Source organism: Ambystoma mexicanum, chromosome 1p, assembly GCF_040938575.1.
Source record: "Ambystoma mexicanum isolate Mex_15411 chromosome 1p, UKY_AmexF1_1, whole genome shotgun sequence".
In the NCBI taxonomy this organism is placed as follows: Eukaryota; Metazoa; Chordata; class Amphibia; order Caudata; family Ambystomatidae; genus Ambystoma; species Ambystoma mexicanum.
In genome coordinates this window covers 1,025,921,606-1,025,944,019 of record NC_090921.1, presented here as the reverse complement: position 1 = coordinate 1,025,944,019, position 22,414 = coordinate 1,025,921,606, and the positions used below count along the sequence as shown (strand labels likewise).

The window sequence follows — 22,414 nt, the reverse complement described above, 5'->3', positions numbered from 1 at the left end:
GCTTTGAGGCTGTGGCCACGTTATTTTTCTGTCGGACACCAATCTTCGTTGGTTTCCTGTGAGGTATTTTTGGATCCCCATCTCTTGCTATGAACTGACAAAACAGCAGAATCCCCTTGACAATCTTGATTTCTCAAGGGAAATGGGAGAACACTATACACCATCCAAGATATTAAAATATTGTCAAGGCCCAACACTGCTGAATACTCTGAGGAGATGGCCTGTGAGGCGCGCCTTTCAACTTTTCCCCCTTAGTATGGTGGTCAGTAACATGCGGGAGACTGCGGAGGGGGTCATTTTTTTAATTGTGAACTGATGTGCTTTTACTCAATTTGGGAACCTCACAAGCCAAATTTGTAGTATTTTGCACGAATTGCAAGAGATGTTTGAATGTCGACGGTTGAAGTAGAAGCTCGTATTGAGCTTGCTAGAGATGGATTTGCTAAGCCTTCGATAGCTCAGTTGGTAGAGCGGAGGACTGTAGTGGTAAAACAGGCATCTTTAGGTCGCTGGTTCAAATCCGGCTCGAAGGACTTTTGCCAAATGCACATTTTATTGAATACTTGGAAAGTAAAATACTTGGAAAGTAAAATAGCAGACAATTTATAATTATATTATATTTCATCACTGAAAATAGATGCCTTTTGCTTTGAGGCTGTGACCATGTTATTTTTCTGTCCAACACGAATATTCACTGGTTTCCTGTGAGGTGTTTTGGATCCCCATCTCTTGCTATGAACTGGCAAAACAGCAGAATCCCCTTGACAATCTTGATTTCTCAAGGGAAATGAGAGAACACTATAAAATATTGTCAAGGCCCAACGCGGCTGAATACTCTGAGGAGATGGCCTGTGAGGTGCCGCCTTTCAACTTTTCCCCCTTAGTATGGTGGTCAGTAACATGCGGGAGACTGCAGAGGGGGTCGTTTTTTTAATTGGGAACTGATGTGCTTTTACTCAATTCGGGAACCTCACAAGCCAAATTTGTAGTATTTTGCACGAATTGCAAGAGATGTTTACAAGTCGACGGTTGAAGTGGAAGCTCGTATTGAGTTTGCTAGAGTTGATTTGCGAACCTTTGATAGCTCAGTTGGTAGAGCGGAGGACTGTAGTGGTAAAACAAGCATCCTTAGGTTGCTGGTTCAAATCCGGCTCAAAGTACTTTTGCCAAATGCACATTTTATTGAATACTTGGAAAGTAAAATACTTGGAAAGTAAAATAACAGACAATTTATAATTATATTATATTTCATCACTGAAAATAGATGCCTTTTGCTTTGAGGCTGTGGCCATGTTATTTTTCTGTCCAACACAAATCTTCATTGGTTTCCTGTCAGGTGTTTTGGATCCCCATCTCTTGCTATGAACTGGCAAAACAGCAGAATCCCCTTGACAATCTTGATTTCTCAAGGGAAATGAGAGAACACTATACACCATCCAAGATATTAAAATATTGTCAAGGCCCAACGCGGCTGAATACTCTGAGGAGATGGCCTGTGAGGTGCCGCCTTTCAACTTTTCCCCCTTAGTATGGTGGTCAGTAACATGCGGGAGACTGCGGCGGGGGTCATCTTTTTAATTGGGAACTGATGTGCTTTTACTCAATTCGGGAACCTCACAAGCCAAATTTGTAGTATTTTGCACGAATTGCAAGAGATGTTTACAAGTCGACGGTTGAAGTGGAAGCTCGTATTGAGTTTGCTAGAGAATGATTTGCCAAGCCTTCGATAGCTCAGTTGGTAGAGCGGAGGACTGTAGTGGTACAACAGGCATCCTTAGGTCGCTGGTTCAAATCCGGCTCGCTGGTTCAAATCCGGCTCGAAGGACTTTTGCCAAATGCAAATTTTATTGAATACTTGGAAAGTAAAATACTTGGAAAGTAAAATAACAGACAATTTATAATTATATTATATTTCATCACTGAAAATAGATGCCTTTTGCTTTGAGGCTGTGGCCACGTTATGTTTCTGTCTAACACGAATCTTCATTGGTTTCATGTGAGGTGTTTTGGATCCCCATCTCTTGCTATGAACTGGCAAAACAGCAGAATCCCCTTGACAATCTTGATTTCTCAAGGGAAATGAGAGAACACTGTACACCATCCAAGATATTAAAATATTGTCAAGGCCCAACACGGCTGAATACTCTGAGGAGATGGCCTGTGAGGCGCCGCCTTTCAACTTTTCCCCCTTAGTATGGTGGTCAGTAACATGCGGGAGACTGCGGAGGGGGTCATTTTTTTAATTGTGAACTGATGTGCTTTTACTCAATTCGGGAACCTCACAAGCCAAATTTGTAGTATTTTGCACGAATTGCAAGAGATGTTTGAATGTCGACGGTTGAAGTGGAAGCTCGTATTGAGCTTGCTAGAGACTGATTTGCCAAGCCTTCGATAGCTCAGTTGGTAGAGCAGAGGACTGTAGTGGTAAAACAGGCATCCTTAGGTCGCTGGTACAAATCCAGATTGAAGGACTTTTGCCAAATGCAAATTTTATTGAATACTTGGAAAGTAAAATGCTTGGAAAATAAAATAACAGACAATTCATAATTATATTATATTTCATCACTGAAAATAGATGCCTTTTGCTTTGAGGCTGTGGCCACGTTATGTTTCTGTCCGACACCAATCTTCGTTGGTTTCCTGTGAGGTGTTTTGGATCCCCATCTCTTGCTATGAACTGACAAAACAGCAGAATCCCCTTGACAATCTTGATTTCTCAAGGGAAATGGGAGAACACTATACACCATCCAAGATATTAAAATATTGTCAAGGCCCAACACGGCTGAATACTCTGAGGAGATGGCCTGTGAGGCGCGCCTTTCAACTTTTCCCCCTTAGTATGGTGGTCAGTAACATGCGGGAGACTGCAGAGGGGGTCATTTTTTTAATTGGGAACTGATGTGCTTTTACTCAATTCGGGAACCTCACAAGCCAAATTTGTAGTATTTTGCACGAATTGCAAGAGATGTTCACAAGTCGACGGTTGAAGTGGAAGCTCGTATTGAGTTTGCTAGAGAATGATTTGCCAAGCCTTCGATAGCTCGTCGCTGGTTCAAATCCGGCTCGAAGGACTTTTGCCAAATGCACATTTTATTGAATACTTGGAAAGTAAAATACTTGGAAAGTAAAATAACAGACAATTTATAATTATATTATATTTCATCACTGAAAATAGATGCCTTTTGCTTTGAGGCTGTGGCCACGTTATTTTTCTGTCCGACACCAATCTTCGTTGGTTTCCTGTGAGGTATTTTGGATCCCCATCTCTTGCTATGAACTGACAAAACAGCAGAATCCCCTTGACAATCTTGATTTCTCAAGGGAAATGGGAGAACACTATACACCATCCAAGATATTAAAATATTGTCAAGGCCGAACACTGATGAATACTCTGAGGAGATGGCCTGTGAGGCGCCGCCTTTCAACTTTTCCTCCTTAGTATGGTGCGGGAGACTGCGGAGGGGGTCATTTTTTTAATTGTGAACTGATGTGCTTTTACTCAATTCGGGAACCTCACAAGCCAAATTTGTAGTATTTTGCATGAATTGCAAGAGATGTTTGAATGTCGACGGTTGAAGTGGAAGCTCGTATTGAGCTTGCTAGAGAGTGATTTGCCAAGCCTTCGATAGCTCAGTTGGTAGAGCGGAGGACTGTAGTGGTAAAACAGGCATCCTTAGGTCGCTGGTTCAAATCCGGCTCGAAGGACTTTTGCCAAATGCACATTTTATTGAATACTTGGAAAGTAAAATACTTGGAAAGTAAAATAGCAGACAATTTATAATTATATTATATTTCATCACTGAAAATAGATGCCTTTTGCTTTGAGGCTGTGACCATGTTATTTTTCTGTCCAACACAAATCTTCATTGGTTTCCTCTGAGGTGTTTTGGATCCCCATCTCTTGCTATGAACTGGCAAAACAGCAGAATCCCCTTGACAATCTTGATTTCTCAAGGGAAATGAGAGAACACTATAAAATATTGTCAAGGCCCAACGCGGCTGAATACTCTGAGGAGATGGCCTGTGAGGTGCCGCCTTTCAACTTTTCCCCCTTAGTATGGTGGTCAGTAACATGCGGGAGACTGCGGAGGGGGTCATTTTTTTAATTGGGAACTGATGTGCTTTTACTCAATTCGGGAACCTCACAAGCCAAATTTGTAGTATTTTGCACGAATTGCAAGAGATGTTTACAAGTCGACGGTTGAAGTGGAAGCTCGTATTGAGTTTGCTAGAGAATGATTTGCCAAGCCTTCGATAGCTCAGTTGGTAGAGCGGAGGACTGTAGTGGTACAACAGGCGTCCTTAGGTCGCTGGTTCAAATCCGGCTCGAAGGACTTTTGCCAAATGCAAATTTTATTGAATACTTGGAAAGTAAAATACTTGGAAAGTAAAATAACAGACAATTTATAATTATATTATATTTCATCACTGAAAATAGATGCCTTTTGCTTTGAGGCTGTGGCCACGTTATGTTTCTGTCCAACACGAATCTTCATTGGTTTCATGTGAGGTGTTTTGGATCCCCATCTCTTGCTATGAACTGGCAAAACAGCAGAATCCCCTTGACAATCTTGATTTCTCAAGGGAAATGAGAGAACACTGTACACCATCCAAGATATTAAAATATTGTCAAGGCCCAACACGGCTGAATACTCTGAGGAGATGGCCTGTGAGGCGCCGCCTTTCAACTTTTCCCCCTTAGTATGGTGGTCAGTAACATGCGGGAGACTGCGGAGGGGGTCATTTTCTTAATTGTGAACTGATGTGCTTTTACTCAATTCGGGAACCTCACAAGCCAAATTTGTAGTATTTTGCACGAATTGCAAGAGATGTTTACAAGTCGACGGTTGAAGTGGAAGCTCGTATTGAGTTTGCTAGAGAATGATTTGCCAAGCCTTCGATAGCTCGTCGCTGGTTCAAATCCGGCTCAAAGGACTTTTGCCAAATGCACATTTTATTGAATACTTGGAAAGTAAAATACTTGGAAAGTAAAATAACAGACAATTTATAATTATATTATATTTCATCACTGAAAATAGATGCCTTTTGCTTTGAGGCTGTGGCCACGTTATTTTTCTGTCCGACACCAATCTTCGTTGGTTTCCTGTGAGGTATTTTGGATCCCCATCTCTTGCTATGAACTGACAAAACAGCAGAATCCCCTTGACAATCTTGATTTCTCAAGGGAAATGGGAGAACACTATACACCATCCAAGATATTAAAATATTGTCAAGGCCGAACACTGATGAATACTCTGAGGAGATGGCCTGTGAGGCGCCGCCTTTCAACTTTTCCTCCTTAGTATGGTGGTCAGTAACATGCGGGAGACTGCGGAGGGGGTCATTTTTTTAATTGTGAACTGATGTGCTTTTACTCAATTCGGGAACCTCACAAGCCAAATTTGTAGTATTTTGCACGAATTGCAAGAGATGTTTGAATGTCGACGGTTGAAGTGGAAGCTCGTATTGAGCTTGCTAGAGACTGATTTGCCAAGCCTTCGATAGCTCAGTTGGTACAGCGGAGGACTGTAGTGGTAAAACAGGCATCCTTAGGTCGCTGGTCCAAATCCGGCTCGAAGGACTTTTGCCAAATGCACATTTTATTGAATACTTGGAAAGTAAAATACTTGGAAAGTAAAATAACAGACAATTTATAATTATATTATATTTCATCACTGAAAATAGATGCCTTTTGCTTTGAGGCTGTGACCATGTTATTTTTCTGTCCAACACGAATCTTCATTGGTTTCCTGTGAGGTGTTTTGGATCCCCATCTCTTGCTATGAACTGGCAAAACAGCAGAATCCCCTTGACAATCTTGATTTCTCAAGGGAAATGAGAGAACACTATACACCATCCAAGATATTAAAATATTGTCAAGGCCCAACGCGGCTGAATACTCTGAGGAGATGGCCTGTGAGGTGCCGCCTTTCAACTTTTCCCCCTTAGTATGGTGGTCAGTAACATGCGGGAGACTGCGGAGGGGGTCATTTTTTTAATTGGGAACTGATGTGCTTTTACTCAATTCGGGAACCTCACAAGCCAAATTTGTAGTATTTTGCACGAATTGCAAGAGATGTTTGAATGTCGACGGTTGAAGTGGAAGCTCGTATTGAGCTTGCTAGAGACTGATTTGCCAAGCCTTCGATAGCTCAGTTGGTACAGCGGAGCACTGTAGTGGTAAAACAGGCATCCTTAGGTCGCTGGTCCAAATCCGGCTCGAAGGACTTTTGCCAAATGCACATTTTATTGAATACTTGGAAAGTAAAATACTTGGAAAGTAAAATAACAGACAATTTATAATTATATTATATTTCATCACTGAAAATAGATGCCTTTTGCTTTGAGGCTGTGGCCACGTTATTTTTCTGTCCAACACGAATCTTCATTGGTTTCCTGTCAGGTGTTTTGGATCCCCATCTCTTGCTATGAACTGGCAAAACAGCAGAATCCCCTTGACAATCTTGATTTCTCAAGGGAAATGAGAGAACAGTATACACCATCCAAGATATTAAAATATTGTCAAGGCCCAACACGGCTGAATACTCTGAGGAGATGGCCTGTGAGGCACCGTCTTTCAACTTTTCCCCCTTAGTATGGTGGTCAGTAACATGCGGGAGACTGCGGAGGGGGTCATTTTTTTAATTGGGAACTGATGTGCTTTTACTCAATTCGGGAACCTCACAAGCCAAATTTGTAGTATTTTGCACGAATTGCAAGAGATGTTTACAAGTCGACGGTTGAAGTGGAAGCTCGTATTGAGTTTGCTAGAGTTGATTTGCCAAGCCTTTGATAGCTCAGTTGGTAGAGCAGAGGACTGTAGTGGTAAAACAGGCATCCTTAGGTTGCTGGTTCAAATCCGGCTCAAAGTACTTTTGCCAAATGCACATTTTATTGAATACTTGGAAAGTAAAATACTTGGAAAGTAAAATAACAGACAATTTATAATTATATTATATTTCATCACTGAAAATAGATGCCTTTTGCTTTGAGGCTGTGGCCACGTTATTTTTCTGTCCAACACAAATCTTCATTGGTTTCCTGTGAGGTGTTTTGGATCCCCATCTCTTGCTATGAACTGGCAAAACAGCAGAATCCCCTTGACAATCTTGATTTCTCAAGGGAAATGAGAGAACACTATAAAATATTGTCAAGGCCCAACGCGGCTGAATACTCTGAGGAGATGGCCTGTGAGGTGCCGCCTTTCAACTTTTCCCCCTTAGTATGGTGGTCAGTAACATGCGGAGGACTGCAGAGGGGGTCATTTTTTTAATTGGGAACTGATGTGCTTTTACTCAATTCGGGAACCTCACAAGCCAAATTTGTAGTATTTTGCACGAATTGCAAGAGATGTTTACAAGTCGACGGTTGAAGTGGAAGCTCGTATTGAGTTTGCTAGAGTTGATTTGCCAAGCTTTGATAGCTCAGTTGGTAGAGCGGAGGACTGTAGTGGTAAAACAGGCATCCTTAGGTTGCTGGTTCAAATCCGGCTCAAAGTACTTTTGCCAAATGCACATTTTATTGAATACTTGGAAAGTAAAATACTTGGAAAGTAAAATAACAGACAATTTATAATTATATTATATTTCATCACTGAAAATAGATGCCTTTTGCTTTGAGGCTGTGGCCACGTTATTTTTCTGTCCGACACCAATCTTCGTTGGTTTCCTGTGAGGTATTTTGGATCCCCATCTCTTGCTATGAACTGACAAAACAGCAGAATCCCCTTGACAATCTTGATTTCTCAAGGGAAATGGGAGAACACTATACACCATCCAAGATATTAAAATATTGTCAAGGCCGAACACTGATGAATACTCTGAGGAGATGGCCTGTGAGGCGCCGCCTTTCAACTTTTCCTCCTTAGTATGGTGGTCAGTAACATGCGGGAGACTGCGGAGGGGGTCATTTTTTTAATTGTGAACTGATGTGCTTTTACTCAATTCGGGAACCTCACAAGCCAAATTTGTAGTATTTTGCACGAATTGCAAGAGATGTTTGAATGTCGACGGTTGAAGTGGAAGCTCGTATTGAGCTTGCTAGAGACTGATTTGCCAAGCCTTCGATAGCTCAGTTGGTAGAGCGGAGGACTGTAGTGGTAAAACAGGCATCCTTAGGTCGCTGGTTCAAATCCGGCTCGAAGGACTTTTGCCAAATGCACATTTTATTGAATACTTGGAAAGTAAAATACTTGGAAAGTAAAATAGCAGACAATTTATAATTATATTATATTTCATCACTGAAAATAGATGCCTTTTGCTTTGAGGCTGTGACCATGTTATTTTTCTGTCCAACACGAATCTTCATTGGTTTCCTGTGAGGTGTTTTGGATCCCCATCTCTTGCTATGAACTGGCAAAACAGCAGAATCCCCTTGACAATCTTGATTTCTCAAGGGAAATGAGAGAACACTATAAAATATTGTCAAGACCCAACGCGGCTGAATACTCTGAGGAGATGGCCTGTGAGGTGCCGCCTTTCAACTTTTCCCCCTTAGTATGGTGGTCAGTAACATGCGGGAGACTGCGGAGGGGGTCATTTTTTTAATTGGGAACTGATGTGCTTTTACTCAATTCGGGAACCTCACAAGCCAAATTTGTAGTATTTTGCACGAATTGCAAGAGATGTTTACAAGTCGACGGTTGAAGTGGAAGCTCGTATTGAGTTTGCTAGAGTTGATTTGCCAAGCCTTTGATAGCTCAGTTGGTAGAGCGGAGGACTGTACTGGTAAAACAGGCATCCTTAGGTTGCTGGTTCAAATCCGGCTCAAAGTACTTTTGCCAAATGCACATTTTATTGAATACTTGGAAAGTAAAATACTTGGAAAGTAAAATAACAGACAATTTATAATTATATTATATTTCATCACTGAAAATAGATGCCTTTTGCTTTGTGGCTGTGGCCACGTTATTTTTCTGTCCAACACAAATCTTCATTGGTTTCCTGTGAGGTGTTTTGGATCCCCATCTCTTGCTATGAACTGGCAAAACAGCAGAATCCCCTTGACAATCTTGATTTCTCAAGGGAAATGAGAGAACACTATAAAATATTGTCAAGGCCCAACGCGGCTGAATACTCTGAGGAGATGGCCTGTGAGGTGCCGCCTTTCAACTTTTCCCCCTTAGTATGGTGGTCAGTAACATGCGGAGGACTGCAGAGGGGGTCATTTTTTTAATTGGGAACTGATGTGCTTTTACTCAATTCGGGAACCTCACAAGCCAAATTTGTAGTATTTTGCACGAATTGCAAGAGATGTTTACAAGTCGACGGTTGAAGTGGAAGCTCGTATTGAGTTTGCTAGAGTTGATTTGCCAAGCCTTTGATAGCTCAGTTGGTAGAGCGGAGGACTGTAGTGGTAAAACAGGCATCCTTAGGTTGCTGGTTCAAATCCGGCTCAAAGTACTTTTGCCAAATGCACATTTTATTGAATACTTGGAAAGTAAAATACTTGGAAAGTAAAATAACAGACAATTTATAATTATATTATATTTCATCACTGAAAATAGATGCCTTTTGCTTTGAGGCTGTGGCCACGTTATTTTTCTGTCGGACACCAATCTTCGTTGGTTTCCTGTGAGGTATTTTTGGATCCCCATCTCTTGCTATGAACTGACAAAACAGCAGAATCCCCTTGACAATCTTGATTTCTCAAGGGAAATGGGAGAACACTATACACCATCCAAGATATTAAAATATTGTCAAGGCCGAACACTGATGAATACTCTGAGGAGATGGCCTGTGAGGCGCCGCCTTTCAACTTTTCCTCCTTAGTATGGTGGTCAGTAACATGCGGGAGACTGCGGAGGGGGTCATTTTTTTAATTGTGAACTGATGTGCTTTTACTCAATTCGGGAACCTCACAAGCCAAATTTGTAGTATTTTGCACGAATTGCAAGAGATGTTTGAATGTCGACGGTTGAAGTAGAAGCTCGTATTGAGCTTGCTAGAGACGGATTTGCCAAGCCTTCGATAGCTCAGTTGGTAGAGCGGAGGACTGTAGTGGTAAAACAGGCATCCTTAGGTCGCTGGTTCAAATCCGGCTCGAAGGACTTTTGCCAAATGCACATTTTATTGAATACTTGGAAAGTAAAATACTTGGAAAGTAAAATAGCAGACAATTTATAATTATATTATATTTCATCACTGAAAATAGATGCCTTTTGCTTTGAGGCTGTGACCATGTTATTTTTCTGTCCAACACGAATCTTCATTGGTTTCCTGTGAGGTGTTGTGGATCCCCATCTCTTGCTATGAACTGGCAAAACAGCAGAATCCCCTTGACAATCTTGATTTCTCAAGGGAAATGAGAGAACACTATAAAATATTGTCAAGGCCCAACGCGGCTGAATACTCTGAGGAGATGGCCTGTGAGGTGCCGCCTTTCAACTTTTCCCCCTTAGTATGGTGGTCAGTAACATGCGGGAGACTGCAGAGGGGGTCATTTTTTAAATTGGGAACTGATGTGCTTTTACTCAATTCGGGAACCTCACAAGCCAAATTTGTAGTATTTTGCACGAATTGCAAGAGATGTTTACAAGTCGACGGTTGAAGTGGAAGCTCGTATTGAGTTTGCTAGAGTTGATTTGCCAAACCTTTGATAGCTCAGTTGGTAGAGCGGAGGACTGTAGTGGTAAAACAAGCATCCTTAGGTTGCTGGTTCAAATCCGGCTCAAAGTACTTTTGCCAAATGCACATTTTATTGAATACTTGGAAAGTAAAATACTTGGAAAGTAAAATAACAGACAATTTATAATTATATTATATTTCATCACTGAAAATAGATGCCTTTTGCTTTGAGGCTGTGGCCATGTTATTTTTCTGTCCAACACAAATCTTCATTGGTTTCCTGTCAGGTGTTTTGGATCCCAATCTCTTGCTATGAACTGGCAAAACAGCAGAATCCCCTTGACAATCTTGATTTCTCAAGGGAAATGAGAGAACACTATACACCATCCAAGATATTAAAATATTGTCAAGGCCCAACGCGGCTGAATACTCTGAGGAGATGGCTTGTGAGGTGCCGCCTTTCAACTTTTCCCCCTTAGTATGGTGGTCAGTAACATGCGGGAGACTGCGGCGGGGGTCATTTTTTTAATTGGGAACTGATGTGCTTTTACTCAATTCGGGAACCTCACAAGCCAAATTTGTAGTATTTTGCACGAATTGCAAGAGATGTTTACAAGTCGACGGTTGAAGTGGAAGCTCGTATTGAGTTTGCTAGAGAATGATTTGCCAAGCCTTCGATAGCTCAGTTGGTAGAGCGGAGGACTGTAGTGGTACAACAGGCATCCTTAGGTCGCTGGTTCAAATCCGGCTCGCTGGTTCAAATCCGGCTCGAAGGACTTTTGCCAAATGCAAATTTTATTGAATACTTGGAAAGTAAAATACTTGGAAAGTAAAATAACAGACAATTTATAATTATATTATATTTCATCACTGAAAATAGATGCCTTTTGCTTTGAGGCTGTGGCCACGTTATGTTTCTGTCCAACACGAATCTTCATTGGTTTCATGTGAGGTGTTTTGGATCCCCATCTCTTGCTATGAACTGGCAAAACAGCAGAATCCCCTTGACAATCTTGATTTCTCAAGGGAAATGAGAGAACACTGTACACCATCCAAGATATTAAAATATTGTCAAGGCCCAACACGGCTGAATACTCTGAGGAGATGGCCTGTGAGGCGCCGCCTTTCAACTTTTCCCCCTTAGTATGGTGGTCAGTAACATGCGGGAGACTGCGGAGGGGGTCATTTTTTTAATTGTGAACTGATGTGCTTTTACTCAATTCGGGAACCTCACAAGCCAAATTTGTAGTATTTTGCACGAATTGCAAGAGATGTTTGAATGTCGACGGTTGAAGTGGAAGCTCGTATTGAGCTTGCTAGAGACTGATTTGCCAAGCCTTCGATAGCTCAGTTGGTAGAGCAGAGGACTGTAGTGGTAAAACAGGCATCCTTAGGTCGCTGGTTCAAATCCAGATTGAAGGACTTTTGCCAAATGCAAATTTTATTGAATACTTGGAAAGTAAAATGCTTGGAAAATAAAATAACAGACAATTCATAATTATATTATATTTCATCACTGAAAATAGATGCCTTTTGCTTTGAGGCTGTGGCCACGTTATGTTTCTGTCCGACACCAATCTTCGTTGGTTTCCTGTGAGGTGTTTTGGATCCCCATCTCTTGCTATGAACTGACAAAACAGCAGAATCCACTTGACAATCTTGATTTCTCAAGGGAAATGGGAGAACACTATACACCATCCAAGATATTAAAATATTGTCAAGGCCCAACACGGCTGAATACTCTGAGGAGATGGCCTGTGAGGCGCGCCTTTCAACTTTTCCCCCTTAGTATGGTGGTCAGTAACATGCGGGAGACTGCAGAGGGGGTCATTTTTTTAATTGGGAACTGATGTGCTTTTACTCAATTCGGGAACCTCACAAGCCAAATTTGTAGTATTTTGCACGAATTGCAAGAGATGTTCACAAGTCGACGGTTGAAGTGGAAGCTCGTATTGAGTTTGCTAGAGAATGATTTGCCAAGCCTTCGATAGCTCGTCGCTGGTTCAAATCCGGCTCGAAGGACTTTTGCCAAATGCACATTTTATTGAATACTTGGAAAGTAAAATACTTGGAAAGTAAAATAACAGACAATTTATAATTATATTATATTTCATCACTGAAAATAGATGCCTTTTGCTTTGAGGCTGTGGCCACGTTATTTTTCTGTCCGACACCAATCTTCGTTGGTTTCCTGTGAGGTATTTTGGATCCCCATCTCTTGCTATGAACTGACAAAACAGCAGAATCCCCTTGACAATCTTGATTTCTCAAGGGAAATGGGAGAACACTATACACCATCCAAGATATTAAAATATTGTCAAGGCCCAACACGGCTGAATACTCTGAGGAGATGGCCTGTGAGGCGCCGCCTTTCAACTTTTCCTCCTTAGTATGGTGCGGGAGACTGCGGAGGGGGTCATTTTTTTAATTGTGAACTGATGTGCTTTTACTCAATTCGGGAACCTCACAAGCCAAATTTGTAGTATTTTGCATGAATTGCAAGAGATGTTTGAATGTCGACGGTTGAAGTGGAAGCTCGTATTGAGCTTGCTAGAGACTGATTTGCCAAGCCTTCGATAGCTCAGTTGGTAGAGCGGAGGACTGTAGTGGTAAAACAGGCATCCTTAGGTCGCTGGTTCAAATCCGGCTCGAAGGACTTTTGCCAAATGCACATTTTATTGAATACTTGGAAAGTAAAATACTTGGAAAGTAAAATAGTAGACAATTTATAATTATATTATATTTCATCACTGAAAATAGATGCCTTTTGCTTTGAGGCTGTGACCATGTTATTTTTCTGTCCAACACGAATCTTCATTGGTTTCCTGTGAGGTGTTTTGGATCCCCATCTCTTGCTATGAACTGGCAAAACAGCAGAATCCCCTTGACAATCTTGATTTCTCAAGGGAAATGAGAGAACACTATAAAATATTGTCAAGGCCCAACGCGGCTGAATACTCTGAGGAGATGGCCTGTGAGGTGCCGCCTTTCAACTTTTCCCCCTTAGTATGGTGGTCAGTAACATGCGGGAGACTGCGGAGGGGGTCATTTTTTTAATTGGGAACTGATGTGCTTTTACTCAATTCGGGAACCTCACAAGCCAAATTTGTAGTATTTTGCACGAATTGCAAGAGATGTTTACAAGTCGACGGTTGAAGTGGAAGCTCGTATTGAGTTTGCTAGAGAATGATTTGCCAAGCCCTCGATAGCTCAGTTGGTAGAGCGGAGGACTGTAGTGGTACAACAGGCATCCTTAGGTCGCTGGTTCAAATCCGGCTCGAAGGACTTTTGCCAAATGCAAATTTTATTGAATACTTGGAAAGTAAAATACTTGGAAAGTAAAATAACAGACAATTTATAATTATATTATATTTCATCACTGAAAATAGATGCCTTTTGCTTTGAGGCTGTGGCCACGTTATGTTTCTGTCCAACACGAATCTTCATTGGTTTCATGTGAGGTGTTTTGGATCCCCATCTCTTGCTATGAACTGGCAAAACAGCAGAATCCCCTTGACAATCTTGATTTCTCAAGGGAAATGAGAGAACACTGTACACCATCCAAGATATTAAAATATTGTCAAGGCCCAACACGGCTGAATACTCTGAGGAGATGGCCTGTGAGGCGCCGCCTTTCAACTTTTCCCCCTTAGTATGGTGGTCAGTAACATGCGGGAGACTGCGCAGGGGGTCATTTTTTTAATTGTGAACTGATGTGCTTTTACTCAATTCGGGAACCTCACAAGCCAAATTTGTAGTATTTTGCACGAATTGCAAGAGATGTTTGAATGTCGACGGTTGAAGTGGAAGCTCGTATTGAGCTTGCTAGAGACTGATTTGCCAAGCCTTCGATAGCTCAGTTGGTAGAGCAGAGGACTGTAGTGGTAAAACAGGCATCATTAGGTCGCTGGTTCAAATCCAGATTGAAGGACTTTTGCCAAATGCAAATTTTATTGAATACTTGGAAAGTAAAATGCTTGGAAAATAAAATAACAGACAATTTATAATTATATTATATTTCATCACTGAAAATAGATGCCTTTTGCTTTGAGGCTGTGGCCACGTTATGTTTCTGTCCGACACCAATCTTCTTTGGTTTCCTGTGAGGTGTTTTTTTGATCCCCATCTCTTGCTATGAACTGACAAAACAGCAGAATCCCCTTGACAATCTTGATTTCTCAAGGAAAATGAGAGAACACTATACACCATCCAAGATATTAAAATATTGTCAAGGCCCAACGAGGCTGAATACTCTGAGGAGATGGCCTTTGAGGTGCCGCCTTTCAACTTTTCCCCCTTAGTATGGTGGTCAGTAACATGCGGGAGACTGCGGAGGGGGTCATTTTTTTAATTGGGAACTGATGTGCTTTTACTCAATTCGGGAACCTCACAAGCCAAATTTGTAGTATTTTGCACGAATTGCAAGAGATGTTTACAAGTCGACAGGTTGAAGTGGAAGCTCGTATTGAGTTTGCTAGAGAATGATTTGCCAAGCCTTCGATAGCTCGTCGCTGGTTCAAATCCGTCTCAAAGGACTTTTGCCAAGTGCACATTTTATTGAATACTTGGAAAGTAAAATACTTGGAAAGTAAAATAACAGACAATTTATAATTATATTATATTTCATCACTGAAAATAGATGCCTTTTGCTTTGAGGCTGTGGCCACGTTATTTTTCTGTCCGACACCAATCTTCGTTGGTTTCCTGTGAGGTATTTTGGATCCCCATCTCTTGCTATGAACTGACAAAACAGCAGAATCCCCTTGACAATCTTGATTTCTCAAGGGAAATGGGAGAACACTATACACCATCCAAGATATTAAAATATTGTCAAGGCCCAACGCGGCTGAATACTCTGAGGAGATGGCCTGTGAGGTGCCGCCTTTCAACTTTTCCCCCTTAGTATGGTGGTCAGTAACATGCGGGAGACTGCGGAGGGGGTCATTTTTTTAATTGGGAACTGATGTGCTTTTACTCAATTCGGGAACCTCACAAGCCAAATTTGTAGTATTTTGCACGAATTGCAAGAGATGTTTACAAGTCGACGGTTGAAGTGGAAGCTCGTATTGAGTTTGCTAGAGAATGATTTGCCAAGCCTTCGATAGCTCGTCGCTGGTTCAAATCCGGCTCAAAGGACTTTTGCCAAATGCACATTTTATTGAATACTTGGAAAGTAAAATACTTGGAAAGTAAAATAACAGACAATTTATAATTATATTATATTTCATCACTGAAAATAGATGCCTTTTGCTTTGAGGCTGTGGCCACGTTATTTTTCTGTCCGACACCAATCTTCGTTGGTTTCCTGTGAGGTATTTTGGATCCCCATCTCTTGCTATGAACTGACAAAACAGCAGAATCCCCTTGACAATCTTGATTTCTCAAGGGAAATGGGAGAACACTATACACCATCCAAGATATTAAAATATTGTCAAGGCCGAACACTGATGAATACTCTGAGGAGATGGCCTGTGAGGCGCCGCCTTTCAACTTTTCCTCCTTAGTATGGTGGTCAGTAACATGCGGGAGACTGCGGAGGGGGTCATTTTTTTAATTGGGAACTGATGTGCTTTTACTCAATTCGGGAACCTCACAAGCCAAATTTGTAGTATTTTGCACGAATTGCAAGAGATGTTTGAATGTCGACGGTTGAAGTGGAACCTCGTATTGAGCTTGCTAGAGACTGATTTGCCAAGCCTTCGATAGCTCAGTTGGTAGAGCGGAGGACTGTAGTGGTAAAACAGGCATCCTTAGGTCGCTGGTTCAAATCCGGCTCGAAGGACTTTTGCCAAATGCACATTTTATTGAATACTTGGAAAGTAAAATACTTGGAAAGTAAAATAGCAGACAATTTATAATTATATTATATTTCATCACTGAAAATAGATGCCTTTTGCTTTGAGGCTGTGACCATGTTATTTTTCTGTCCAACACGAATCTTCATTGGTTTCCTGTGAGGTGTTTTGGATCCCCATCTCTTGCTATGAACTGGCAAAACAGCAGAATCCCCTTGACAATCTTGATTTCTCAAGGGAAATGAGAGAACACTATAAAATATTGTCAAGACCCAACGCGGCTGAATACTCTGAGGAGATGGCCTGTGAGGTGCCGCCTTTCAACTTTTCCCCCTTAGTATGGTGGTCAGTAACATGCGGGAGACTGCGGAGGGGGTCATTTTTTTAATTGGGAACTGATGTGCTTTTACTCAATTCGGGAACCTCACAAGCCAAATTTGTAGTATTTTGCACGAATTGCAAGAGATGTTTACAAGTCGACGGTTGAAGTGGAAGCTCGTATTGAGTTTGCTAGAGTTGATTTGCCAAGCCTTTGATAGCTCAGTTGGTAGAGCGGAGGACTGTACTGGTAAAACAGGCATCCTTAGGTTGCTGGTTCAAATCCGGCTCAAAGTACTTTTGCCAAATGCACATTTTATTGAATACTTGGAAAGTAAAATACTTGGAAAGTAAAATAACAGACAATTTATAATTATATTATATTTCATCACTGAAAATAGATGCCTTTTGCTTTGAGGCTGTGGCCACGTTATTTTTCTGTCCAACACAAATCTTCATTGGTTTCCTGTGAGGTGTTTTGGATCCCCATTTCTTGCTATGAACTGGCAAAACAGCAGAATCCCCTTGACAATCTTGATTTCTCAAGGGAAATGAGAGAACACTATAAAATATTGTCAAGGCCCAACGCGGCTGAATACTCTGAGGAGATGGCCTGTGAGGTGCCGCCTTTCAACTTTTCCCCCTTAGTATGGTGGTCAGTAACATGCGGAGGACTGCAGAGGGGGTCATTTTTTTAATTGGGAACTGATGTGCTTTTACTCAATTCGGGAACCTCACAAGCCAAATTTGTAGTATTTTGCACGAATTGCAAGAGATGTTTACAAGTCGACGGTTGAAGTGGAAGCTCGTATTGAGTTTGCTAGAGTTGATTTGCCAAGCCTTTGATAGCTCAGTTGGTAGAGCGGAGGACTGTAGTGGTAAAACAGGCATCCTTAAGTTGCTGGTTCAAATCCGGCTCAAAGTACTTTTGCCAAATGCACATTTTATTGAATACTTGGAAAGTAAAATACTTGGAAAGTAAAATAACAGACAATTTATAATTATATTATATTTCATCACTGAAAATAGATGCCTTTTGCTTTGAGGCTGTGGCCACGTTATTTTTCTGTCGGACACCAATCTTCGTTGGTTTCCTGTGAGGTATTTTTGGATCCCCATCTCTTGCTATGAACTGACAAAACAGCAGAATCCCCTTGACAATCTTGATTTCTCAAGGGAAATGGGAGAACACTATACACCATCCAAGATATTAAAATATTGTCAAGGCCGAACACTGATGAATACTCTGAGGAGATGGCTTGTGAGGCGCCGCCTTTCAACTTTTCCTCCTTAGTATGGTGGTCAGTAACATGCGGGAGACTGCGGAGGGGGTCATTTTTTTAATTGTGAACTGATGTGCTTTTACTCAATTCGGGAACCTCACAAGCCAAATTTGTAGTATTTTGCACGAATTGCAAGAGATGTTTGAATGTCGACGGTTGAAGTAGAAGCTCGTATTGAGCTTGCTAGAGACGGATTTGCCAAGCCTTCGATAGCTCAGTTGGTAGAGCGGAGGACTGTAGTGGTAAAACAGGCATCCTTAGGTCGCTGGTTCAAATCCGGCTCGAAGGACTTTTGCCAAATGCACATTTTATTGAATACTTGGAAAGTAAAATACTTGGAAAGTAAAATAGCAGACAATTTATAATTATATTATATTTCATCACTGTAAATAGATGCCTTTTGCTTTGAGGCTGTGACCATGTTATTTTTCTGTCCAACACGAATCTTCATTGGTTTCCTGTGAGGTGTTGTGGATCCCCATCTCTTGCTATGAACTGGCAAAACAGCAGAATCCCCTTGACAATCTTGATTTCTCAAGGGAAATGAGAGAACACTATAAAATATTGTCAAGGCCCAACGCGGCTGAATACTCTGAGGAGATGGCCTGTGAGGTGCCGCCTTTCAACTTTTCCCCCTTAGTATGGTGGTCAGTAACATGCGGGAGACTGCAGAGGGGGTCATTTTTTAAATTGGGAACTGATGTGCTTTTACTCAATTCGGGAACCTCACAAGCCAAATTTGTAGTATTTTGCACGAATTGCAAGAGATGTTTACAAGTCGACGGTTGAAGTGGAAGCTCGTATTGAGTTTGCTAGAGTTGATTTGCCAAACCTTTGATAGCTCAGTTGGTAAAGCGGAGGACTGTAGTGGTAAAACAAGCATCCTTAGGTTGCTGGTTCAAATCCGGCTCAAAGTACTTTTGCCAAATGCACATTTTATTGAATACTTGGAAAGTAAAATACTTGGAAAGTAAAATAACAGACAATTTATAATTATATTATATTTCATCACTGAAAATAGATGCCTTTTGCTTTGAGGCTGTGGCCATGTTATTTTTCTGTCCAACACAAATCTTCATTGGTTTCCTGTCAGGTGTTTTGGATCCCAATCTCTTGCTATGAACTGGCAAAACAGCAGAATCCCCTTGACAATCTTGATTTCTCAAGGGAAATGAGAGAACACTATACACCATCCAAGATATTAAAATATTGTCAAGGCCCAACGCGGCTGAATACTCTGAGGAGATGGCTTGTGAGGTGCCGCCTTTCAACTTTTCCCCCTTAGTATGGTGGTCAGTAACATGCGGGAGACTGCGGCGGGGGTCATTTTTTTAATTGGGAACTGATGTGCTTTTACTCAATTCGGGAACCTCACAAGCCAAATTTGTAGTATTTTGCACGAATTGCAAGAGATGTTTACAAGTCGACGGTTGAAGTGGAAGCTCGTATTGAGTTTGCTAGAGAATGATTTGCCAAGCCTTCGATAGCTCAGTTGGTAGAGCGGAGGACTGTAGTGGTACAACAGGCATCCTTAGGTCGCTGGTTCAAATCCGGCTCGCTGGTTCAAATCCGGCTCGAAGGACTTTTGCCAAATGCAAATTTTATTGAATACTTGGAAAGTAAAATACTTGGAAAGTAAAATAACAGACAATTTATAATTATATTATATTTCATCACTGAAAATAGATGCCTTTTGCTTTGAGGCTGTGGCCACGTTATGTTTCTGTCCAACACGAATCTTCATTGGTTTCATGTGAGGTGTTTTGGATCCCCATCTCTTGCTATGAACTGGCAAAACAGCAGAATCCCCTTGACAATCTTGATTTCTCAAGGGAAATGAGAGAACACTGTACACCATCCAAGATATTAAAATATTGTCAAGGCCCAACACGGCTGAATACTCTGAGGAGATGGCCTGTGAGGCGCCGCCTTTCAACTTTTCCCCCTTAGTATGGTGGTCAGTAACATGCGGGAGACTGCGGAGGGGGTCATTTTTTTAATTGTGAACTGATGTGCTTTTACTCAATTCGGGAACCTCACAAGCCAAATTTGTAGTATTTTGCACGAATTGCAAGAGATGTTTGAATGTCGACGGTTGAAGTGGAAGCTCGTATTGAGCTTGCTAGAGACTGATTTGCCAAGCCTTTGATAGCTCAGTTGGTAGAGCAGAGGACTGTAGTGGTAAAACAGGCATCCTTAGGTCGCTGGTTCAAATCCAGATTGAAGGACTTTTGCCAAATGCAAATTTTATTGAATACTTGGAAAGTAAAATGCTTGGAAAATAAAATAACAGACAATTCATAATTATATTATATTTCATCACTGAAAATAGATGCCTTTTGCTTTGAGGCTGTGGCCACGTTATGTTTCTGTCCGACACCAATCTTCGTTGGTTTCCTGTGAGGTGTTTTGGATCCCCATCTCTTGCTATGAACTGACAAAACAGCAGAATCCACTTGACAATCTTGATTTCTCAAGGGAAATGGGAGAACACTATACACCATCCAAGATATTAAAATATTGTCAAGGCCCAACACGGCTGAATACTCTGAGGAGATGGCCTGTGAGGCGCGCCTTTCAACTTTTCCCCCTTAGTATGGTGGTCAGTAACATGCGGGAGACTGCAGAGGGGGTCATTTTTTTAATTGGGAACTGATGTGCTTTTACTCAATTCGGGAACCTCACAAGCCAAATTTGTAGTATTTTGCACGAATTGCAAGAGATGTTCACAAGTCGACGGTTGAAGTGGAAGCTCGTATTGAGTTTGCTAGAGAATGATTTGCCAAGCCTTCGATAGCTCGTCGCTGGTTCAAATCCGGCTCGAAGGACTTTTGCCAAATGCACATTTTATTGAATACTTGGAAAGTAAAATACTTGGAAAGTAAAATAACAGACAATTTATAATTATATTATATTTCATCACTGAAAATAGATGCCTTTTGCTTTGAGGCTGTGGCCACGTTATTTTTCTGTCCGACACCAATCTTCGTTGGTTTCCTGTGAGGTATTTTCTATCCCCATCTCTTGCTATGAACTGACAAAACAGCAGAATCCCCTTGACAATCTTGATTTCTCAAGGGAAATGGGAGAACACTATACACCATCCAAGATATTAAAATATTGTCAAGGCCCAACACGGCTGAATACTCTGAGGAGATGGCCTGTGAGGCGCCGCCTTTCAACTTTTCCTCCTTAGTATGGTGCGGGAGACTGCGGAGGGGGTCATTTTTTTAATTGTGAACTGATGTGCTTTTACTCAATTCGGGAACCTCACAAGCCAAATTTGTAGTATTTTGCATGAATTGCAAGAGATGTTTGAATGTCGACGGTTGAAGTGGAAGCTCGTATTGAGCTTGCTAGAGACTGATTTGCCAAGCCTTCGATAGCTCAGTTGGTAGAGCGGAGGACTGTAGTGGTAAAACAGGCATCCTAAGGTCGCTGGTTCAAATCCGGCTCGAAGGACTTTTGCCAAATGCACATTTTATTGAATACTTGGAAAGTAAAATACTTGGAAAGTAAAATAGCAGACAATTTATAATTATATTATATTTCATCACTGAAAATAGATGCCTTTTGCTTTGAGGCTGTGACCATGTTATTTTTCTGTCCAACACGAATCTTCATTGGTTTCCTGTGAGGTGTTTTGGATCCCCATCTCTTGCTATGAACTGGCAAAACAGCAGAATCCCCTTGACAATCTTGATTTCTCAAGGGAAATGAGAGAACACTATAAAATATTGTCAAGGCCCAACGCGGCTGAATACTCTGAGGAGATGGCCTGTGAGGTGCCGCCTTTCAACTTTTCCCCCTTAGTATGGTGGTCAGTAACATGCGGGAGACTGCGGAGGGGGTCATTTTTTTAATTGGGAACTGATGTGCTTTTACTCAATTCGGGAACCTCACAAGCCAAATTTGTAGTATTTTGCACGAATTGCAAGAGATGTTTACAAGTCGACGGTTGAAGTGGAAGCTCGTATTGAGTTTGCTAGAGAATGATTTGCCAAGCCTTCGATAGCTCAGTTGGTAGAGCGGAGGACTGTAGTGGTACAACAGGCATCCTTAGGTCGCTGGTTCAAATCCGGCTCGAAGGACTTTTGCCAAATGCAAATTTTATTGAATACTTGGAAAGTAAAATACTTGGAAAGTAAAATAACAGACAATTTATAATTATATTATATTTCATCACTGAAAATAGATGCCTTTTGCTTTGAGGCTGTGGCCACGTTATGTTTCTGTCCAACACGAATCTTCATTGGTTTCATGTGAGGTGTTTTGGATCCCCATCTCTTGCTATGAACTGGCAAAACAGCAGAATCCCCTTGACAATCTTGATTTCTCAAGGGAAATGAGAGAACACTGTACACCATCCAAGATATTAAAATATTGTCAAGGCCCAACACGGCTGAATACTCTGAGGAGATGGCCTGTGAGGCGCCGCCTTTCAACTTTTCCC

General features: G+C 41.5%; 8 non-coding genes across 8 annotated transcripts; all 8 read left to right on the top strand.

The window, feature by feature from the left end:
* The first annotated feature begins 3,619 nt into the window (after positions 1-3,619).
* Positions 3,620-3,705, top strand: TRNAY-GUA (transfer RNA tyrosine (anticodon GUA)). The gene is given in 2 exon segments: positions 3,620-3,656; positions 3,670-3,705. It is a non-coding gene; the product is annotated as a tRNA-Tyr (tRNA).
* A 3,708-nt stretch (positions 3,706-7,413) lies between these two features.
* TRNAY-GUA (transfer RNA tyrosine (anticodon GUA)) lies at positions 7,414-7,499 on the top strand. The gene is given in 2 exon segments: positions 7,414-7,450; positions 7,464-7,499. It is a non-coding gene; the product is annotated as a tRNA-Tyr (tRNA).
* A 560-nt stretch (positions 7,500-8,059) lies between these two features.
* On the top strand, positions 8,060-8,145 carry TRNAY-GUA (transfer RNA tyrosine (anticodon GUA)). Its single transcript is given in 2 exon segments — positions 8,060-8,096; positions 8,110-8,145. It is a non-coding gene; the product is annotated as a tRNA-Tyr (tRNA).
* A 1,817-nt stretch (positions 8,146-9,962) lies between these two features.
* Positions 9,963-10,048, top strand: TRNAY-GUA (transfer RNA tyrosine (anticodon GUA)). Its single transcript is given in 2 exon segments — positions 9,963-9,999; positions 10,013-10,048. It is a non-coding gene; the product is annotated as a tRNA-Tyr (tRNA).
* A 3,087-nt stretch (positions 10,049-13,135) lies between these two features.
* TRNAY-GUA (transfer RNA tyrosine (anticodon GUA)) lies at positions 13,136-13,221 on the top strand. Its single transcript is given in 2 exon segments — positions 13,136-13,172; positions 13,186-13,221. It is a non-coding gene; the product is annotated as a tRNA-Tyr (tRNA).
* A 3,040-nt stretch (positions 13,222-16,261) lies between these two features.
* TRNAY-GUA (transfer RNA tyrosine (anticodon GUA)) lies at positions 16,262-16,347 on the top strand. Its single transcript is given in 2 exon segments — positions 16,262-16,298; positions 16,312-16,347. It is a non-coding gene; the product is annotated as a tRNA-Tyr (tRNA).
* Positions 16,348-18,164: 1,817 nt separating this feature from the next.
* On the top strand, positions 18,165-18,250 carry TRNAY-GUA (transfer RNA tyrosine (anticodon GUA)). Its single transcript is given in 2 exon segments — positions 18,165-18,201; positions 18,215-18,250. It is a non-coding gene; the product is annotated as a tRNA-Tyr (tRNA).
* Positions 18,251-21,966: 3,716 nt separating this feature from the next.
* TRNAY-GUA (transfer RNA tyrosine (anticodon GUA)) lies at positions 21,967-22,052 on the top strand. The gene is given in 2 exon segments: positions 21,967-22,003; positions 22,017-22,052. It is a non-coding gene; the product is annotated as a tRNA-Tyr (tRNA).
* Positions 22,053-22,414: the final 362 nt, after the last annotated feature.